Source organism: Narcine bancroftii, chromosome 9 (genome assembly GCF_036971445.1).
Source record: "Narcine bancroftii isolate sNarBan1 chromosome 9, sNarBan1.hap1, whole genome shotgun sequence".
Classification (NCBI taxonomy): Eukaryota; Metazoa; Chordata; class Chondrichthyes; order Torpediniformes; family Narcinidae; genus Narcine; species Narcine bancroftii.
The window spans coordinates 41598677-41620017 of NC_091477.1; the positions used below are offsets into that span (position 1 = coordinate 41598677).

Here is a 21341-nt window from a genome sequence, read left to right on the forward strand (position 1 = left end):
TGCAGCGGTTGCAAGGGAAAATTGGTTGGTTGGGGTTGGGTGTTGGGTTTTTCCTCCTTTGCCTTTTGTCAGTGAGGTGGGCTCTGCGGTCTTCTTCAAAGGAGGCTGCTGCCCGCCAAACTGTGAGGCGCCAAGATGCACGGTTTGAGGCGTTATCAGCCCACTGGCGGTGGTCAATGTGGCAGGCACCAAGAGATTTCTTTAGGCAGTCCTTGTACCTTTTCTTTGGTGCACCTCTGTCACGGTGGCCAGTGGAGAGCTCGCCATATAATACGATCTTGGGAAGGCGATGGTCCTCCATTCTGGAGACGTGACCCATCCAGCGCAGCTGGATCTTCAGCAGCGTGGACTCGATGCTGTCCACCTCTGCCATCTCGAGTACCTCGACGTTAGGGGTGTGAGCGCTCCAATGGATGTTGAGGATGGAGCGGAGACAACGCTGGTGGAAGCGTTCTGCTCCGAATCATGGGTCCTCTACCGATTAAAACTATAACATTCGTCAAAGAAACAAAATAAAATGTTCATTTATTATGCTGTACAGGTAAGGAAGGCAAGCAAACTTGGCAGTAGGCCTGGCAGCAGTTTTAACAACCTAGAGTGTGTCAATCAATAGCATTAATTATGCATCAAAAGTTAGTAACAACCGATGACCAACTACATCCAGAAGTCCCACAGGAGCCCTGTAATATTATTCCCTATCAATGGCTCCAAAGGCTGAGTGAAGAACAACAGGCTTTAATATACATTAAATTTCAGCTGGCTTGACTCTATGTGCTCGAATGAATGGAAGGGGGTAGGGAGGTTGATCTTTATGGCCAGGTTACAGGGGATCGAGTTATCAGTGGGCAGGCCAGCCACTTATACACAGAAAGGGTATACATATCACCACATATTGCAACTAGCCATCACTGCCAGTTAGTTGGAAGAGTCAGACTGAGCATCACCAACGTTCAGACTCGTGAAGCTCCTCTGCAGCCGCCAATGAAACCATGTGGGATGATAGCCAAACACTGCCATCAATCAGCCTAGAGTCCATCGATCATGCTCACCAAATATCAGAGAAAACACAATTTGTAGGATGCAATAATGGCAGAACCACCAGGAACAGAAAAGATGTGAAAGCTGTAACCAGGAAATGTATATGAAGTTGAGAAACATTTCACAATGAACCATTTAATAATCACTGCAGGACCATGAGTGCAACAACACAATGGTGAAATTGCACAGAAGTTCAATAATCCCAACTATGCAGACAGCTTCTCTCACACATTTGACTGGGGTTGAAACAATAAGAGTTTAATGCCAAAACTTCCCTCCCACATCCCATCAGACAATTTCAGCAAGAATTCCATAATTATGCAATATAATGCAGCACAAAATTTATCTGGAGATTAGGGTCAATTTAAATATAATTGAATACTGCTTCCTTCTGATTTGTGCCATCTCTGCATTGTGGCTGAGTTGGAAAACCACCAAAATCAATACTGGCACTGGAGCTCAATTTGCTTTGGTTCAGAAGCATACATATGCTTTAGGAAAAAACATTTGGTGTCTAAATTGTTGCCTGTTAAAAAAAAAAATCAAATGGCCATCTGTAAATGCTCAGTTCAAACATTTACATTTTTATGTCATTACCATCCCATTCTTGCTGAAAAAATGTAATTACAACAGAAGTGCAATTTCTATTAAAGTATATATTGGTGGGAATTTTATTGAAACAATAGAAACCCAGGCAAGTTCTGGAATAGATAAATGATCCAGACCATTACATTTACAAAAGCTCGTGTTCACATGGCAACTTAATGGATTTGCAGCCAAGGAACTAATTTTCTTGTGCAATCATACTTGATGAAGATGATAAATTTGAAAAGTAATCCTTATTAGTTCATAACAATATCCAAGTATTTTAGTAGGTAGTTTAGGGATGAAGTTATAGCAAGTTTTAAAATGAGAATACATCCTAAGCAATATATCTTCAATATATTGTGCAATTTAGAATAATCCACATCAAGAGCAACATTCTATTTTATCAAAGTGTTTCATAAAATCATTTGAAATTAACTCATTGATGCAATCTCAAATATGTACAATTAAAAAGTGACAATTAGTTCAATATTTTCTTTAATCTTATTTAACTATCAGCAATACATTTTGGGATTTATACCTTTCGTTGGATGAGTATTTTGCCCTTTTACTTAAGGATTTTGGTTTAAGGAAACATAAATTATTTTATCTCTTTAATTACTGGAGCAAATGTTTCTATGCAGTTCAGAACTCTTTTCAGAAGATAATTCACCATCACATGTTTATGATACAACACCAGGCTGATACAACAAGTTGATATCCATTGACAGAATACGATGTGTTTGGAAGACTATCTCAAGACTCAGGATTATTTTATTGTCATGTAATAAAGCAGAAAATATATTACACAAATTTCCTTTGGCCTCCTGCAAGGCAGTCAAAGATTCACTAACAGTAGAAATTTCCCAGCGTGTCTTCCATCCAGAGAAAGAGAACCAATAGAGTCCCACAGAGTTGCTGAACATCCTTGGCTTCACCTCCAGTGCTCCCACAACCTTTGCAGCCACACAGCCTTTACTCCAAGCCATCAGCAACCTGATCTCCAGATGCAAACTTCTGACGTGATCTGAAAACTCCAGCTCCCTCATCACCCTCTCACATCTCAGTTCTGATACCTTGTACCCTTTCAGCCAGTCTCAAGCCAATCTCCAGAAGTCCGTAGCCTGGTGCGGGTCCTCTGACTGTAGTCGTCAGCAGCCTGCAGCCTGTGTGGTTCCTCGCCTCAAGTCACCAACTGCCCAATGCCTGTGTATTCTTCAACTTCAGATACCCTCACTGTCCACTGCCATGTTACCATCCTGTCAGTGATATCATCTCCTCTGCTTCTCCTTCTTGAACAGTGGGTAGTCCCAGGTTTTCTGGTGCCCTGCACCAGTCTTCTGCTTCTCTGGAGTCTGCAACCCCTTGTGACCACTGCCAATCATAGGCGCCACCATCTTGAGCCCGGGCTTCAGGATCACTGGAGCTTGTCTTGATATCAAGTTCAGAGATTTTTGTCAAGGAATCAATCTCACAAAACATTGTTTCTTTACAAATTCTCTCTGTATAAAGATCCTTCTTTTCTTGAGGCTAGCACATCCAACAAAATGTATTCTCTTCTGTAAAGACAGAACCAAAATATTTGTTTTAGTTCTGTATTTATGTCTATCTAGGGGGATGTGCCAGTGATAAACATAAAAGCCAACCGAGTCCCTCAGCCATCTTGACTACTCTCTATCCCCATCCATTCTCATGCTTCCTCTGTTCAAGGTTCATGTGAAATGTCTTCCTTCTTCCTCAACCAACCACCCACCATCTTACGGCACTGTCCCACACTGTAGTAGGTGCAGCACTGTCCTGCCATCTCTTCCTAATATATTTCTTTAACTGTTCTCCCAGACTTTGTTCTTCATTTTAAATTCTCCTGTTACTTATTCTGAGTATTTTCCCCCAGAAAGTGGTGGCAATCTGGAATCCAATGTCTGATAAGGCTGTGGTGGAAGGTACTTTCACCACCTTGAAGAAACATCTAGATGAGCACTTGAATCACTAATGCACAGTAGGCAACAGTCCAAGAGCTAAGAGTGGAATTAATATGGCTCATGATGGTTGGCATGGGCATGGTGGGCTGAAGGACCTATTTCTTTGTAGTATGATCTATGACTCTTAATGAGAACTGGATAGTAACCTTTTTGAGTTAAGCATTGAAGTCTGCAGATGTGATTGCAGTAATAACACAAAAATGCTGAAGAGGGTAGGTCATGCAGCATCCATAAGGAGGTTAAGATATATACAAAACCAATGTTTCAGGTCTGACCCCTTCTTCAAAATGCAGAGCGTCATCAGAATTAAAAAGGCTGAGGGAAAAGGGAAGAAAGGGCAGAGGAGGAGCACAGCCCAAAAGTCAATAATTGGACATGGATAGGACATGAGAAGAAAGCTGAGAATTGATCAGGGTTGGGGTGTGACTTTGTGAATGCAGAGCTGGAGGAAAGGAGAAAAGAAGGACAGATCTGGAGGATAGGAGTAAAGAAAATAGGGGAAGGCGAGAGATGGGGGAAGGAGGTCACCGGAAACTGTATAATGCCATTCGGATAGAAGATGCCCAGATGGAATATGAGGTGTTGTCCTCCAATATTTGACTGGCAGTGTATGTGACTATGGCTAGACACTGGCATGGTAATGCGGCAGGGAACTGAAATAGGTTGCTAATGTGAGATCTACACAATTGCTATGGACAGGGTGAAAGTGCTCAAAGTGATCTCCCAGTCAGTATCCAGCCTCTCTGATGTGGAGGTGACTACAATTGGAGCACAAGATGCAGGAGATGACGCCTGCAGATTCACAAGTGAAGAGTTGATTCACTCGGAAGGATGGTTTGGGGCCTCAAAAGGTGGTGAATGAGGAGGTGTGGGTTCATAGAGCATTTCTTGCATCTCAAGGTTAGGTGGCAAGGGGGTATTTGGTGGGAAGGGAGGAGATTGAGGTAGTCATGGAAGGAGTGGTCTCTATGGAAGGTGGTGGGAACATGAAGTAGGTAGCAGGAATGGCAGAGGATGATGTATTGAATGTGGAGGCTGGTGGGGTGGTAGGTGAAGACAATAGGAATCCTGACATTGCACGTGGGGGTAGCTGGTTCAGTGTAGATGTGCAGGTAAAGGACGATATATGGGTGAGGGCTGTTTTGTGGTCGCTATATTTCTCTCCTGATGGCAGCAGTGATAGCAGAGCATGTGCTGGGGGTGGTGTGGATCCTTGATGATTGTTGCTGGTCTCTGATGGCAGCATTCCCTGTAGGGGAAGGTTTTGCCTGTGATGTCCTGGGCTGTGCTCACTACCTTTTGCAGAGCTTTCTGCTCAGAAGTATTTGCTAACCCCATGCAGCCAGTCAGCGCACCTTCCACTACACATCTGAAGATTTTTTTTTAGTAAATATTATAAGGAGTATTCAATTTAATGACCTTTGATGTGCAATATTTAATTAATAATATTCAGAATTTAAACCGTGTAGTTCTACACGTTTGTGCATTAGATGATCTAGCTTCTGAAAAAGTTTACTCTCTGATCCCTGGCCCATATTCAGACTAATGAGTGAGCCAGATGCCGAAACATCTGGATTTCCAAACAATTAGATAATTGGAGTTTCACTGTAGATATTGCTCTTAAGGAATGTGAGGAGAAAGATGAAACAGGGAGCTAATTTTACATGACCACCCAATAACACAGGGCTTCCCAAATTTTTTAACTCGCAGAACCCTTTCGTGGAGCATTTGGAAATTGCGGAACCCCAATTGTCAATTACAGATTAAAAGACCTGGTGTATATACACAAGCAAAGTAAGAAAGTAAATAAACTCATCCTTCTCCATTTTGAAATCATTAGTTGCCTCTAATTTACATTTAATGGGATGAAAGGAATTGTTTCTTGTCCTCACAGATTCTCTTAATGTTGGCCACAATATTAAATAGCTGTATCCTTATGTCAGGAGTGGAATCAAATCTGTTTCTGTATTTTGTTTTCGTTTCTGCATGGTATGAAAATCCAGCTGTGGAAAACGGTAATAGGCAATTGATTTTGCCAAGGACGGATATTCTTCACTCAGGCTAATCCAGAACTTAGTCAGCAGAAAATCTTTAAATCTTTGCTGCAGATGAAAGTCAGATGTCCCGTCGATTAGATTTTCATGTTCCTGTGCTGATAAATCATGCGTTGGGTTGTCACAATGAAAAGATTTTGTACCCATCTCTTGTTCTTACTAGAAACGTTGAGAAAATGCTCATCAAGTGTAAATGTAAAGTAGTTAAGTGTTGTACCATTTCATTACGTAAATCTTCATCAATACACACATCATGCTTCTTAAAAAAAAATTATAGTGCACAAAACTATCTGTTTTCCTTTCACCATTGAAATCCAAAAGTCAATTTTTCTAGAAAGTAATGAAATTTTGTCAAACATATTAAAAACGGTTACATTTTTGCCTTGTAGGGCCATATTTGTTTCATTCAGTTTTGTGAATATATTAGCAAGATATGCAAAACTCATTGATCAGCTGCAACCTATCAGGCATTCTGAGAATGAAGACTTTGAGTCTCTAAAATATGCTTGAGGTTTTTGGCAAAGTTCGAATAGCCCTACCAATATTTTCCTGAAGATCGCCATTTCGCTTCAGTATGCAGTATTTCTTCAGAGTTTTAAACAAACAGGAGTGCCAGGGTAGACGTTTGATAGAATTAACAATTTTAAGTGCCTCATCGAGCACGGGCATTTTTTTTCCACTACAAGTGCATGTCTGTGAAGGGCACAGTGAGTACTGCTAAAATTTGGTGCAACCCTCTTGATTCTGGAAACTGTTCTAGCAACTTTCCCCGTGAGAGCTTTCGTTCCATCTGTGCACACGCGTAAACACTTTTGCCACAGATTGTCATTCTTCATCATGTAGTTATTGATGCAGTTAAAATTTTCTTCCCCAGTTGTGTGTCCTTGCATAGCTTCACAAAGAAGCACATCTTCCTCAATATCCTTCTCGTGCACATACCTAACAAAGGCTAACAGCACTGGAGGACTTGCTACATGTGTTGACTCATCCATTTGTAATGAAAAAGCATCGCATAAACAGCAAGTGACCTATTAATTCACCTTCTATGTCCTCGGCTAGATCCTTAATACATCTTGCAACAGTATCATTTGACATTTGCACTGCATCAATTTTCCTGCTGAACTGCTCGTTGAACATACACTTCACTATGTCCTTTATACAAGGCTTAATGATAGGTTCTCTAAGAGTGTGGGCTTCTCCAGCAAGGGGCAATTTGACAACTTATCCTGTAGAAAGCTTCAGTCTTTGCTATCTTTATGGTTTCCGTCATAAAACCTTCACTGATTCCAAGTGAATCTAGTTTTCTTTTACATTCTTATCTTTGTGCTGGGGATGATTTGTTCCCAAGTGAGTTTTTTAATTTTGTTGGGACCAAATTAGACAGAATTTTACCACATAAAACACATTGTGCATCTGCTGTCTCTTTATTTCTGGTTGAGGCAAATCTAAGCGACAAATAATTTTTGTCACACCTTCATTTCTTTACACTTGATTTTTCAGATAAAGGCATCATGGAAGAATCTTCATTGAAAAAATGGTGGCACCTCAGTACTTGCTTCAGATGAATGTTCTTTTCTTTTTTCTTTTTCAATCTTTTTATTATTATTATAATTTATAAACACATACAATTCAAAGAGATATAAAAAAAATACATAGTAAGTAATGAATTAATACAGAGATATTAAACAATAATATTACAGAATAAAAATATATCATAAAAAAAATTTTGATCAGTTTAGGGTGTGAACTATCTCTAAAAAAAAAGATATAATTAATAACAATATATGAAAAAAGAGAAAAAAAACCCCCAAAAAATAAGAAAAAACAAATCTGAATTAAAAAAAACTTAAAAAAAACCCTACAGATATAGCTAAACCACGCCGATCACTCCGATCTCATCTTACAGCTCAATTATCATACATAATCATAGAAAGAAAACAGAGCCAGATCAACTCACCACAAATGAAAATATTGAATAAATGGTCGCCAGGTTAACTCAAACTTAGAAGGGGATTCATAGACAGAGTTTCTAATTTTCTCTAAATTTAAACATAGTATAGTTTGGGTAAACCATTGGAAAACAGTGGGAGGATTTACCTCTTTAGATGAATGTTCTTTAAGACAGTGATCCATGGTTCTTAACACAGTACTGCACACATGGAATATTTTTCAGTTTAAATTTTAAAATGTGGCTGGCCTTGCACCAAAAGAAATCAGTCACTTTGGTTGAAAATGGCATCTTGAGGCCTGACATCTGGGCTGCTGACCACAAGGTGCCATTTTGTTTTGTTAGCCTTGGAGCAACTGCAATTTAAACACATAGGTTAAAAATAAATAAATAAATAAATAAAGTTTTTGCAAGTCTTGGTTATTTCTTTAACAGAACCCCTGTGCCTTTCCGCAGAACCCAGTTTGGAATACACTGCATTATTTGTTGAGTTTGCTCAAGATAGGAATCAACTGATTATTGGATGTTAAAGGATATGGGGTTAATGGAAGAAGGTGGTTTAGGGCTAAAAGCCATGATCATTGGGGATGGCAGAGAGGCATTGGGGGCTGAATGGACTGCTCCTCATTCTATATTATCCACCCCTTGTGTACCCATTCAGAATCATTGCTTTCACATAAAACATTAAACGTCACGCCACAGGTACTGATGTCTGCATTGAACATGATGTGAAATTAAATGTCAGTTATATAGGTTTACCTCGTTTAGATGCTACAAAACCTGCTGAGTTCCTCTAGAATTTCTGTGTTTTTACTCCAATTAGAGCATGTGCAGACTTTAATATTTCCCTCCACTTTCGAGATTGTGTGTATGAAAATCAACTCATTATCTTGAATATCAAAGCACCTTAAAATATTAAAGCTATTTAACTGACCAATAATATATCCAATCAAATTCTACAAACTATGTGATGTATATTATTAGATGAAGTTATTGAAGATGTATTTCTGCAAATTATTGTACACTAATGTCAATTATCTTTTGTATCTTATGCCGCTTTAAAACCATAATGACCTTGTGGCACACACTCACATTCACCTTTCTCCTACTCTATATGGGTGATCAGCTGTGTGCATACTTACCTTGCATACTATTCCTTAGAGTTATAAGGCCCTTTTATTGGTGAAAATTAGTGATCTGTAAGGACAGGTTTCCTCTACCTTTAAGACACTCCACTTACCTGCATAAAAGGTCCAAAGGTGGATTAACTGGTTCAACTGGCTTGAAGTTCCCTCTGCTTCGGGTGGTAGCGTCAGAGGTGGAGCGAATTTGCACGGTGGCGGAATTGTCAGGCAACGGGGTAACGGAGCAGTTGCAGGGCGGCCGCTGCTGTGCTATACATCCCACCCCCTTTTGCCCTGGGAGTCGGCGCGCTGCTCTGGGCTACATAAAAGGACTGCATCATCCGCCTTTTCAGTTCTAAATCCACCTTTTTTTTGGAAACGAGCACAGGGGTAATAATCTGAATTTTGTCATGAAAACCCCTATAGAGTCACTTGGCAATTAAACAGGCTCTTGAACCCACCAACTCCTCTCTAACCATCTGGTGCCCATTTACACTAACCTTATTATTTGTTATTCCCATCAACTCTTTCCAAATTTACCATTCACATGCATGGACAATTTACATTGGCCAATTAACCTTGCAGTCTACACATCTTTGGGATGTGAACAAGCTGTAACAATCGGAGGAAACCTACACAGTCACCGTGAGAACTCCACTCGCTGCACTATTGTGCTACCAGCAAGTTCAGTTCTTTCACTTTAAATATTCACCTCTTAACTCTCAATGACTTTGGACAAACTCATCCTAATGAACCCTTAGAAAATGGAACAGTTCTGCCTAAGGCTCCTTCTCTGCTGCATCCACCTTCCTTTAACCCTCCTTATTTTATGAACTAAAAATTACTCAACAATCTGATTCATGTATTTTTTCTTTGTTTGTACTCTCTTCGTCTTGCCTAGGAGTCTATGAAATGGCATTTGTGAGGATGTTGCCCAACCATTAGCACAGCAACAATACTTTGGTGAAGATAAAAAAAATCATAATCAACATTCTAAAAGTTTTAAAGTTCTCTCTCTCTCTCTCTCTCTCTCTCTCTCTCTCTCTCTCTCTCTCTCTCTCTCTCTCTCACACACACACACACACACACACACACACACACACACACACACACAGACACCAGCTTCCCAACGGTATCCTGGGGATGAAAGTTTAGACACTTTAGTCAATTTTGGTTCACCATCTGTTATTCATTCTTGCTGAAGGCACCTGGTTACAAAACCAGACGTATGAATGCTGAATATCTGCAGGCACCCAAGGAATTTATGTCCAAATCTGTCTAATATTCTTAAAAAAAATACCAGCACTGCTGGAGCTGCTGTAGCAGCAGTGTTCCTGCTGGTATGGACCCAGGGAGAGCGAGGAGAGGAGACACACGACTCCAATTATTGATAGCTCTGTACAGGCTTTAAACAGGCTGTTAAAGGAACTGAGGATAGCTTATTTTAACATCCTGCCACCATAGAATCTGGGCCCAAGATGGTGGTGTCAATGTTCAGCAGTAGACTCAAGGCATTGCAGACTCTGGAGAGATCACCCCCCTCCCCCCACCATTTGAGAAGGAGGAGGTGACCCACGGGATGGTATCCCCAGTGGTGGACCAGCGAGGGACTTTGCAGCTAAGAATGACATCAGGTTGTTAGTGACCTGACGCGATGAACCCACACGGGCTGTGGACTGCTGAAGAGGTACCAGTTATTGGATCGTGGATGCGGTAGGGTGCACTGAAGGCTTCCTGATGTTGTTGGAGGTTTGGATCTGGAGCTCGGTTTGCCAATGGTTTGGACTGAAGTCTGTGGCTGCAGAGTCTGCAGGAGTGCTGGAGATGAATCCATTGTCACTCAGTGACTCTGGAGGACACCCTTTTGCTTCCCTCACTCAGACTGTAAGAGACACCCAGCAGTTTCAGATGATGGCAAATCTGCCTTATGGCAGACAAAGTAAATAATGTAGTGTAATATTAGATCTGTTTTATTACATGACAATAAAGAAATCTTGAATCCTGAATCTCACCTGGAAATCTTTGAACCAGCTACAAATAAGGCAGTTATCCCCTATCATTTGTTTTCATAGTTTTTGACAGATGCTTATGTGGAAAAGGTTTAATTCAGACACCCAAATTCACCCATATTTGTGCTACTAACCATTGATTTTTGTAATTTTATATTGTGTAAATTTTCTCTTGCCTGTTCAAGCACAGGACAAAAGGGTGATTTATTCTTTCTTCCATGTAGACCCAGGAAGGAGTGAATCTTGTGTGACAAGAGAACTTTATATCCAGGACCACAAGGTTCCCTCCTCCAGCTACCCAATCCTTCAATGCTGACAGCTTTTTAAAATCGTTGTATATTGTTTTGCACAATTTAAACCTTTCATGTAAAATAAATGAATCATTTCAGAACCATAGAGAGTGATATTGAACTTTATAGGAAGTTCTAACCCATTGCCTTTCCCTTGAGTTTTCAGCTGGTTGGTCGATGGTATCATTAGATGAAGGAAGAATCCTGAGATGAGAATAAATGTGGAAACCTTCACTGAAAGTTTGAACATTGTAGCTAGCATTTTGTGTTCTGAAATAATCCCTTGACGTAAGAAGTTAATCATCAATAATCTCCTGCATCCCATGAGGTTTGACACAATCTGCTGCAGGCTGATGTCATTCCAAACAAGATTGGGTATCAGGCACAGTAATTACTCTACAGTGATTGACTGTGAGATATGATTGCTTGCAGGAATGAGGTCAGACTACTGGGATGGAAAGGGGAGGTGCATTTGCCATTATAGTTGTCTTTACAGATAACAATATGAGTACGGGTGAATGCATTTTGCTTTATTCCCTGTATTGGAATATCACACATTTAAAGGAGCTGGAAGATCATTTTGTTTTAGGAAAAATTATGTGGTGTATAAATAACATATAGGGTGATGCCCCATCAATCACCCAGGAGACCACTGTGGAGAAACCAATAGGCTTTAATTCACTTGAGAACATAGCATATCCTTGCTGTTCGGCTGTCCAGCACTGAGTTGTGGGGGGCTGTGAAACAGCCACCTTTATACAGGAGCCTGTGGGGAGGGGCCATAGGTACAACAGGCCAATAGGCATGTTTGATCCCTTTTGACCAATGAGTCTGACTTGTGGTTCCTCACATGCCTCTGGACCAGGACAGGCTCCAGGGATGTCAGCCATGCTGGTAGTATGGTCCTTGTCATAAATTTCCCAGGGAAGGAAAACATATATCTGTGTGGCAGTGCACAGCAGAGATCTGATAGAGTGATGGACCTCTGGCAGAACCTCCTGCCAGCAGGAGACTGGGAGGCCCTTAGACCGCAAGACCAGGAGGACTGTAACATTCTCCCTCTCCACTTGCCCGTTACCCCAGGGGTTGTAACTGGTGGTCCTGCTCATGGCAATGCCTCTGGCCAACAAGTACTGGCGCAGCTCATCACTCATAAAGCAAGGCACTCCGGTCACTTTGGATATAACTGGGAAGCCAAATAGAATGAAGAGGCTGTGCAGGGCCTTGGTGACTGTGGCAGCAGTCGTGTCCGAGCAGGGGAAGGCAAATGGAAAGCAAGAGTATTTGTCAATGATGTTAAGAAAGTACATGCTATGGTCAGTGGAGGTCAGAGGTCCTTTAAAGCTAACACTGAGTCTCTTGAAGGGACGAGTGGCTTTAACAAATTGTGCCCTGTCTAGGTGATAGAAGTGCGGCTTGCACTCAGCACAGACCTGGCAGTTCTTTGTCATGGTCCTGATCTTGTCAATGGAGTATGACAGGTTGTGTGCTTTGACAAAGTGAAAGAACCTGGTGATAGAGATCATTATGGAGGTTTTGCAGTCGGTGGCACAAGCCCCACGGGACAGGGAGTCTGGTGGCTTGTTAGGTTTCCCCACCCTGTATTTGAACGCGACAGTGCGTTGATCAGTCATCAAGATGAATCTCTTACTGGCCAGGTAATGACCCCAGTGCCGCACTGCCTTGACAATGGCTTGTGCCTCTTTTTCAATTGAGGAGTGGCAGACCTGATACTGGGCAAATTGGTGGATCATGTCAGTGGTTCACGGAAGGGGGTATGCATCTATATGAGTGCATCTATTGATGGTCTTACTGTAGTCGATGACCATTCTATTTTTTTCCCTCTTCCGCCCTACTACTTCCTGCACTCTGCAAGGGCTTTTGCTGGCTTCAATAACCCCCTCCTTAAGTAAGCACTGTACCTCCCCCCAGATGAAGAACCTGCCCCTGCTGCTTTTAGTGGCGACGGGTTTGCAGTCAGGGGTGAGGATGATCAATAGTGGCGGAGGGGGGACTTTAAGTGTGGAGAGCCCACAGGTCAGCATGGTGAGTGGTTAGGTTGGTAGATGTGTACAGCGGGGGGGTTGGCTCTCAAATTGCTGATTACGAATGGTGAAGGGTGGATGGGGCCCATCAAATGCCATTGTCGTGCTTTTAAGGAGACATTGAAAATCACGCCTCAACAGTTCAGCAGCACAGAGCTGTGATGTTACCATCAGTCTAAAGTTGTCATATACAGTACCCCACACTGTTAAAGTCACAATACAGAAACCCCGAACGTCTGCTGTAAACAACTTGGATCCCAGGGAGACCTTCTGGTTCACCAGCAGTACTGTGAGGGAGAGACGCCGCACTGTGTCCGGATGTCTAAAACTCTCTGTGCTCCCGCTATCGGACAAGCAACTCATCATGTGGCCATTTACCTGGATGTCCATCATTGACCTGGCGAGTTGGTGTGGACTGTCCTGGTTGATGGTGATGGAGGCTAGGGTTAGGTCACTGCACATCGCCTCAGTAGATGGTGTCCAAGATGGCAGCCCCCAGGGCCTGCACAAGGTGCACACAGTGTTGCCAGATCTGGAAAATGGCGGCCTCCACAGCCTGCATGCTGCGCAACTAGGTCCTGAAGGTGGCATCCAAGATGGCAACCCCTATGGATAGCACGTTGCACTGGCTGATGGCAGTGTTGTGGAAGACGGTGCCACGATCTAGACGCAGCGCTGCTCGGAATGGGTTTGAACTTGCACACTTTGGCATAGTGGCCCTTCTTTCCACAGCTGGAGCAGGTTGAATTCTTCGTTGGGCAGCATTTCCTCTGATCCTTGCCCATGCCAAAGTAGCACTTTGGGGGTTCCCGGAACACCGCAGATGTGGTCGGACCATTACCAGAGCCGGTCAAGAGTGTCGGGAGAACTGCTGCTGTAGTCTGGTCATTAGTGGAGTGGTGGCAAATCCCAGGATGGCTGCGACTGGGGTGACCATGAGGTGGCCATGTTGTCGATCAAGTAGGCCTCCATGTTCTGAAGAGCCACCTCCAGTGTACCTGCCAGCTCGACTGCTCTCCACAGGCTGAGTTCTCCTTGCTCAAAAAGTCTTTGTCCTATGTAATTCGACCTGATCCGTGTGACATAGGCATCCCGGATCAGGTCCTCTGCGTACTCTGTGGTGGAGCCAAGTGTTCGCAGGGCCCAGAGATATTTGGCGTTTGATTCACTGGGTTTGTTACTTTCTGGTCACTAGAAGGTTGATCTTTTGCAGGTATTGCCCTTTGAGGTGTCCATGGCCTCCTCGTATGTTGTGGTATCCCTGATCATGGAGCCCACCTGGGAGTGCAGTACTTGCAGTTTGTCAGTCTCTGATCACACAATGATAAAGGAGGCCTGCAGGAATGACACAAAACAGCTTGAAGCTGCTAGATGCCTCAGGTGATTGAAGGTCATTTTCCAGTTTTTCTGGTTTGAAGATCTGCTCCATGGAAGAAAACTTCAAGTGAATTAAATTGATGCCCCATCAATCACTCAGGAGACTATTGTGGAGATCATAGCATATCCTTACTGTTTGGTTGTTCTGCACCGAGTTGAACAGCCCCCTTTATACAGAAGCCTGTGGGGATGGGTTTACCACATAGGGGATTTTCTTCTGTTGGTATTTTACAAACATATTAGAAAGAATGTACCAAATTAGTTATATAGTTCTAAAACAAATCATTTCTTTATGCAACAATGTATTACATTTATTCAACTATGTTTAATGAACATTGTTAGCAGTTATGTACAGTAATAACAAGCAATTATTAAGTATGACAATAAAATAATTGCTAATTCTTGGCTATTGTCTTTGCTGAAACTTCATTACTCATTTTACATATGCCATGTAAATTCTTAGCGTTCACACTTCAAGGTGTGGTGTAGAAAAAGACCTTGTGTGACTGAGCAGTGACAAGCTGCCAAAAAGGCTAAATATTTCATGATTGTCAGAAACTATCAAAGTAAATAATGTAGAATGCAAATGCGAGTTGCTGAGATGAAAGCAAGAGTTTAGTTACTTATAGGCGGCAATAAATGTGCCATGGTTCAAATGTCAGAAAAAATATTCATCTGACAAACTCAATGACTTTGCTTCACGTGGGATTATGTCAATATGAATGCTCCAATGTCAACTTAAATCATCGTTTTCATTGACAATCACTTTGTAAAGCCTCAGAAAACATCAGAAGTATAACAAACATTTCTTAAATCAATGTATTAACCATAACCATTTACGGAGCAGAAACAGGCCATGTTGGCCTTTCGAGTCCGCACCGGTTCACTGATTTTGTGCGCCCTCTTCAGGCATTGGTCCCGGTAGATCTTCATTCAATAACGATGGGCGAATTCAATGCAGGTGGAATCAGTCGTAGAAATGTTTGTGAGACATGCAGTTCAATACTTCTGGGCCCATTCAATATTATGCTATAATAATGAGTCTGGTTCTCTGCAAGGTAATATGTATTGGCTAAATTGCATTATTTTTAAAATTATCTGGCCATTATCAAATTACTCTTTATGGGAGGTGGTGGGGTCAGTATTGGCTGTCATGCTTCCTGCATTCCGACAACAAATATTTTTGACGATGAAATGAGCTTTGGGACATTCTTATATTATTAATGCAAATATGATCAAATTGTAATACTTTTGCATTCAGTTTAATGAAACATGACAAAAAGCAGCCAGGACCAGAAGAGTCTCTCAAAGAAGAAATTTACCTATTAGAGTAAACAAAAATAATGAAGAAGTGTTGAGTGCGCCAAGCTCTACTTTTACGAGAGTAAAAACAAAACTGTGGTAACATTCATCAGGCCAGACAGCAACTGTGAAAAGAGAAATATATTTAATGTTTTAGGACAAAGAGTGTTTCCAGCATTTTCTATTTTTATTTCAGATTTTCAGAATCTGTTTATTTTTAAGTTTCATTTAATGCTTTTAAAAACCTCAGAAATTAAATTTGGGTCTGTTCAGCTGGAAATATTCCTGGAAGACCCTTCCTTATCAATCAGTTTCAGCGCTGTAGTAATGGGTGCTCTTATATACCTTTCTTTCTTAAACAATTTCTCTGGATCTAATATGACTTATTTCCAGTGTGTGAGGTAATTGATGAAGCCAGTGTGGGAACCAGAAACTCTTCCATCAATGGAACTGGAACCATGATAGGCGGGTGAGGAGTTTGGCAGAGATTGTACACCTTCCGCTGCTTTGGCAAGCCTTCCATGTGTAAGAGCAGTTGGACGAGAGATACTCAGTGCCTCCCGAAATGCTCCGAACATCTGAAATCGCGAAGGACAGCAGATACTGGAATCCAGAGCAAAAAACAAAATCTGCTGGAGGAATTCGTAGGGTGGAGAAGTATCAGTGGAGGAGGAAGGAATTGTTACGTTTCAGGCCAAAACTCTTCATCGCCACTGGTGCTGCTCAACCCGTCGAGTTCCTCCAATATATTTGGGCTCTGAGTGTGGTACCAGGTTGGAGTCTTAGTTTTCAAATAACCTTTCCCTCAATCTTCCAAAGACTGTGCCAGCTTGCTGAAGATGATAATGTTATCAGTGTCTGTCTTAGTTGTTAATGTTGCCAAGAAAGAATCATTTTCAATTTTATAATTCTCTCTTTTAAACTTTGCTTAGGACTGTATGAAGGATAAGGGAAATAAAAAGCAGCTGAGAAATGAACTTTCATTGAATCCTGAATATTTGATAAGTGGTGACTTCTTTTTGCAACTATAAAGTCCATTCCATGAAAATTGAATTGAGATAAGAGGAAGACCCATGCTAAAAAGGAGGAAAGTGAATGTGAAGCAGATGTGAATAAAAGCAGGTATGTGCTGGAGTTGGAACGTGAACGATGATTGTTGGGTCATGCAGAAAGTTAGTTAGCATCACTGATCATTGCAGAAGTACACTACATAGTAAGAACTGCAATCTGGAAGCTTACATTTCTTCTACCAATAGATCACCACTGAAGATAAATGGTGTTTACTTAATAATTAGGTCCTGAATTACAGGAGGCTGCATAAGTCAAAAGATGATTTACTTGAGATCAGTGATAAGAGAGGTTTTTTTTAGTGAAATGCTCCCCACAAAACATTGATCATTATGCTATTTAATGCAATCTGAAATAACTGCTAGTGATTTACCAGTTGGATCCCCATATCAATATGGTTTTCTGCTGCTACACTGGGTATTCAAAGAACAATCGAGCCACAGACCAAAAGTTCTGCACTTTTCCCCCATAATGCACCAGTTTACACTGTCAAACATCCATTTGTTACCATAAAGGATAAATCAGATTCTAATCAATACTACATCACAGAATTCAAAATCATTCCTGCAAAATATCTGTGAGGCATTTAAGAGAGAGTACTCCTGAGTACAAGTTGTAGCATTTGCTTTTTACTGGATGGAATTTTTTTTTCTGAATTACCCATCAAATCGTTGCAGAAAATCTAAGAGCACAGATGACTGGCAAGTTAGTTAACCTTCCAAGTATGAGTAAGGTATGAAGGAGCCATTGGTGCAGAGGGAGAATGGAAAGAAAATGTATATCAATCAAGTGGAGAAGCAGGAGGCAATGTGGCCCTCAGTCGATCTACCTCAGGACAATTTCAGCCTTCACTCTGGGAAGGCCAGTGAACCTCTGGAATTCTCTGCTTGCAAGGTAGCTGGAGGCCAGGTCATTAGATGATTTTAAGATTCAGATCAATAGATATTTGAAAGATCAAGAAATTCAGGGACACGTGGAACTGGCACAGAAGAGGATTTGAGGCCATCATGGATGAGACATGATCATATTGGATCATGTGGCTTTGGTGAACTGCTGTATTCCTGATTACCTGACTCTGCCCTGTCTTGTGACTGTACCTGTGGCCCCTCCCTCTTTTGACCTTGTATAAAGCCTCCAGCACTTTGGCCCTTCCCTAGAAAGCCCGGTCATGGGAAAGGATGAGGTCCTTGTAGTTTCAGTCTCTCGAGTTATTACTGTGTGTCAATGGCCAACTCCGGCTCCTATGTTCTTGCGTTCCTGCCAAATCCCCATGTGCCTTAATTCTTCTAATATTCAGAAACCTATCAATCTCAATTTTATAATTAATTGGCAACTGAGCCTCGACAGCCTTTCAGGAAAGATAATTCCAAGGATTCACTATCCACAAGATGAAGAGATGGCTCATCTTTTCAGTTCTAAATAACCATATGCTTCTTGAAACTATGGCCCATAGACTCCTCATCCAGGGAAGTATCTCCCATTATCAACCTGTCAAACCCTCTAAGAGTTTTGTATATTGAACTCGCCCCTCATTTTTCTACAATCTAGAGAAATGAGGCCTAGCCTATCCAATCTCCATATTTATTTCTGGATTAACATGTCTCAGTTATTATTTGGAAGTGGAGAAATGGAGTTTTGCTTCCCATTCTTGCACCAAGAAAAAATAATCTCACATTTTAAATGCATAGAGAATCAGAGGAAATTGCATGCATGTTATTATAATATGATATTCAAGTCAGTTGCAAGTTTCCTGGAGTTTGCCTTGATTGAAAATCTGCTTGAATCATAAAGCGGGCGTCAACCTGATGAAATTGGCAGATGGGGCAGTGCTGTCAGAGTCCGAGATGTCTGGACGGGGTTATGAGGAAAAGTACAAATGGGTTACAGAAACCTAGGGGACTATAACCAAGCACTCTGGTGAGGAGATTGGCAGGGAAGTCTTTGTGAGGAGACAATCTTTCTTTTACACCCTCATGCAACCAGTACTGGTAACATGAAAATTCTTCCACAATGTCTGGTTGCCTTTCTTACTAAATGTATGAATATGAAAGAATGAAGAGTTGCACCATGAATGAATTGGCAGTAAATGATGAAACCGGATGGGAGGGTACTCTCGGAGGTTAGGAGGACTTGGGTATAACACAGTGTGCAGAGAAAGCATGTGGTTTGTGTGAGGGAGCCATGCAGACCCTCTGAGGTGCTCCTTGTGGGGTATTGCTAGGAAAGCTCGATAAGAACACAAGTATAGCCTTTCCATGCATATATTATCAGTACCAGTTCTGCTTGCTCCTACGAGCTGAAGGAAAAATATTTAAAGGGTTTACATGACTTCCTTACGCAGCAATCTGTGCAAGATGTCAGTGATCTGTATCCAGAATGATCTCAAATGTGGGAAATAGTGGTCAAGAATGACGTCCATGAACAAAGTGGTCAAGGAAGAATTGTGAATTGAATTTGTGGCTGCAAGAGGTCAGAGGTCTCAATGACAGCAAAAAATGCCATCTTGTGTGGGTCCATTCAACAGCACAGTCTCAGGGGAAATTAAACTACAAATCTTGCAGCATATAACCTTCATATACTGCACTACTAGTAACATCACTGGCAATGTTTTGAACTAAGAATAAACGGAAGGTAAACTGAAAACCCTGCCAAAGAATGAAGATGGGAATCTCCCAATAGATGTAGAGATAAGCAGAGATTTGTGGAAAATCGCTCTATTTTAGGTTTATCCAGTTCTCAGTTCCATAATGCATACCTGCAAAATGCTCTGAAAAAGATCTTCCATCCCAAAATTGCAACAGCCCCGAAACATTATTCAGTACTATGAACATTACCTCTGATTAAGTGTGATGATTTAGTGACTTGCAGGCATCATTTGAAAAGGAAAACTCATTCTGCCATTAAAATATACCTCAATCTAAGATAGTCTGTGAATATAAAATCTGGGTTGATGGTGATATGGGTTTGTTGCTATATTCCCTTGTGGATATATTTTGATGAAACACTGAGCACATCTTGGCAATCCACATGTCGCCTGCAGTGAAGTCAAACATTTGGATGTGTTTTCTGGCTGCCAACAAAGCTTCTTACATGAATCTGCATGCATTCCATAGATTGATCAATGAAAGATTCATCTGTCCACAATATTATCATTTGGGGATGAAGTACGATCTTTAGACCAAGTTCACTCCCCCATGGGGAAAACGCACAGACACGGGAAGAATGTACAAACTCGTTACAGACACCATGGGATTCGAACCCTAATCCTAGTCGCTGGTGCTGGAAAGACATTGTGCTAACCGCTCAGCCAACTCTGCCACCCCAAAGTACAGTTGCGTATTACAGTTGTGCAACATGGATGAAACTCAGAACAGAAAGGCATCTGAAAGCTTGGCATCCATATTATATTCCTTGTTCCTCCATCACAGGGAATCCATCCTGGCTCAATAAGGAATACAGAAATCCAAGCTAGGAAAAACACTAGGCATCCCTGAAAGTGAGATGCCAATCCTTTGAAGCTGCCATATGCTGCAATAATATGCAAGTTAAACAGCACCAACACACTGCCTGCCTTGACATAAGTTAGCATTTAACGAATCGTGCCTTCACAGAACACTGGTAATACTGATATTAAAGGGAATTAAAAGGAAAATCTTCCAATGGTTGATGTCATTCCTCACTCTCAGGAAAATGGTTGTGGTTTTCAATTTCCTTCCTCAAAACTATCATTGCATGAATACCTCAGAATGGTGTCAAGTTCAGCTGTTTAACCAGTGGCCTTCCTTCTCTCATAAGGCCCAAAGTCAAGATGATCAATTCCATTCACAGATGATGTAGAACATGGCTGCTACCAGCAAGAGCTGCATTATATTTGGCATTTCCTAACGAGTGGTAAGTAACACTCATGCCACTTCAATGCTAGATAAAGACCACATCTAATAAAAGTCTTAAGTCCCTATCCATGGTATTTAATGACATTTTTATTGTTAATTCATTTATTCTCAACATCCTGGGCTCACACATTGACTGTGGCGACATAAATAAGCCATTGACTGGACATCCTGCAGTTAATAGCTCATCTCTTGATAGCCTAACAACTTTAAACCATTTAAAAGATGCATGTCAAGAGTGTGGCAGAATACTTTATTACCTCCCAAGGTGAGTACTGGTCCAACAAAACACAAGGAACTCAGTACAATCGTGTACATTCCAGCCTGATTGGTTGGTATCTTATCCACCAGTCTTAACATTCATTCCATCTACTATTAGTGCATAATGAATGTGTCTACTAAATGCATGGAAAATAATTGCCTTGGCTACTGGAACAACACTTCCCAAATAAACAATTTCTGCTACCATTAAAACTAAGAGCAGGTGCATAAGATTATCAGCACCTGCAGGTTGCCCTCCATCCTGATTTAGACATCTGTGGCCTCATCCTTGCTGAGCCTAAACCTGGAAATCCTCATCCAAAAGCACTAAGGGAATCTCTTGGCTAAAAGGACTGCAGGAAGCCTCT

General features: G+C 41.5%; 1 long non-coding RNA gene across 2 annotated transcripts in view; it reads left to right on the forward strand.

Moving 5' to 3' along the window:
* The window catches only part of LOC138742892 (uncharacterized), a 115326-nt gene that overhangs the window by 31366 nt on the left and 62619 nt on the right, over nucleotides 1–21341 (forward strand). For both annotated transcript variants that reach the window (XR_011344500.1, XR_011344501.1), the window contains exon 2: nucleotides 16687–16876. This is a non-coding gene — a long non-coding RNA (uncharacterized lncRNA). The remainder of the gene's footprint in view (nucleotides 1–16686; nucleotides 16877–21341) is intronic.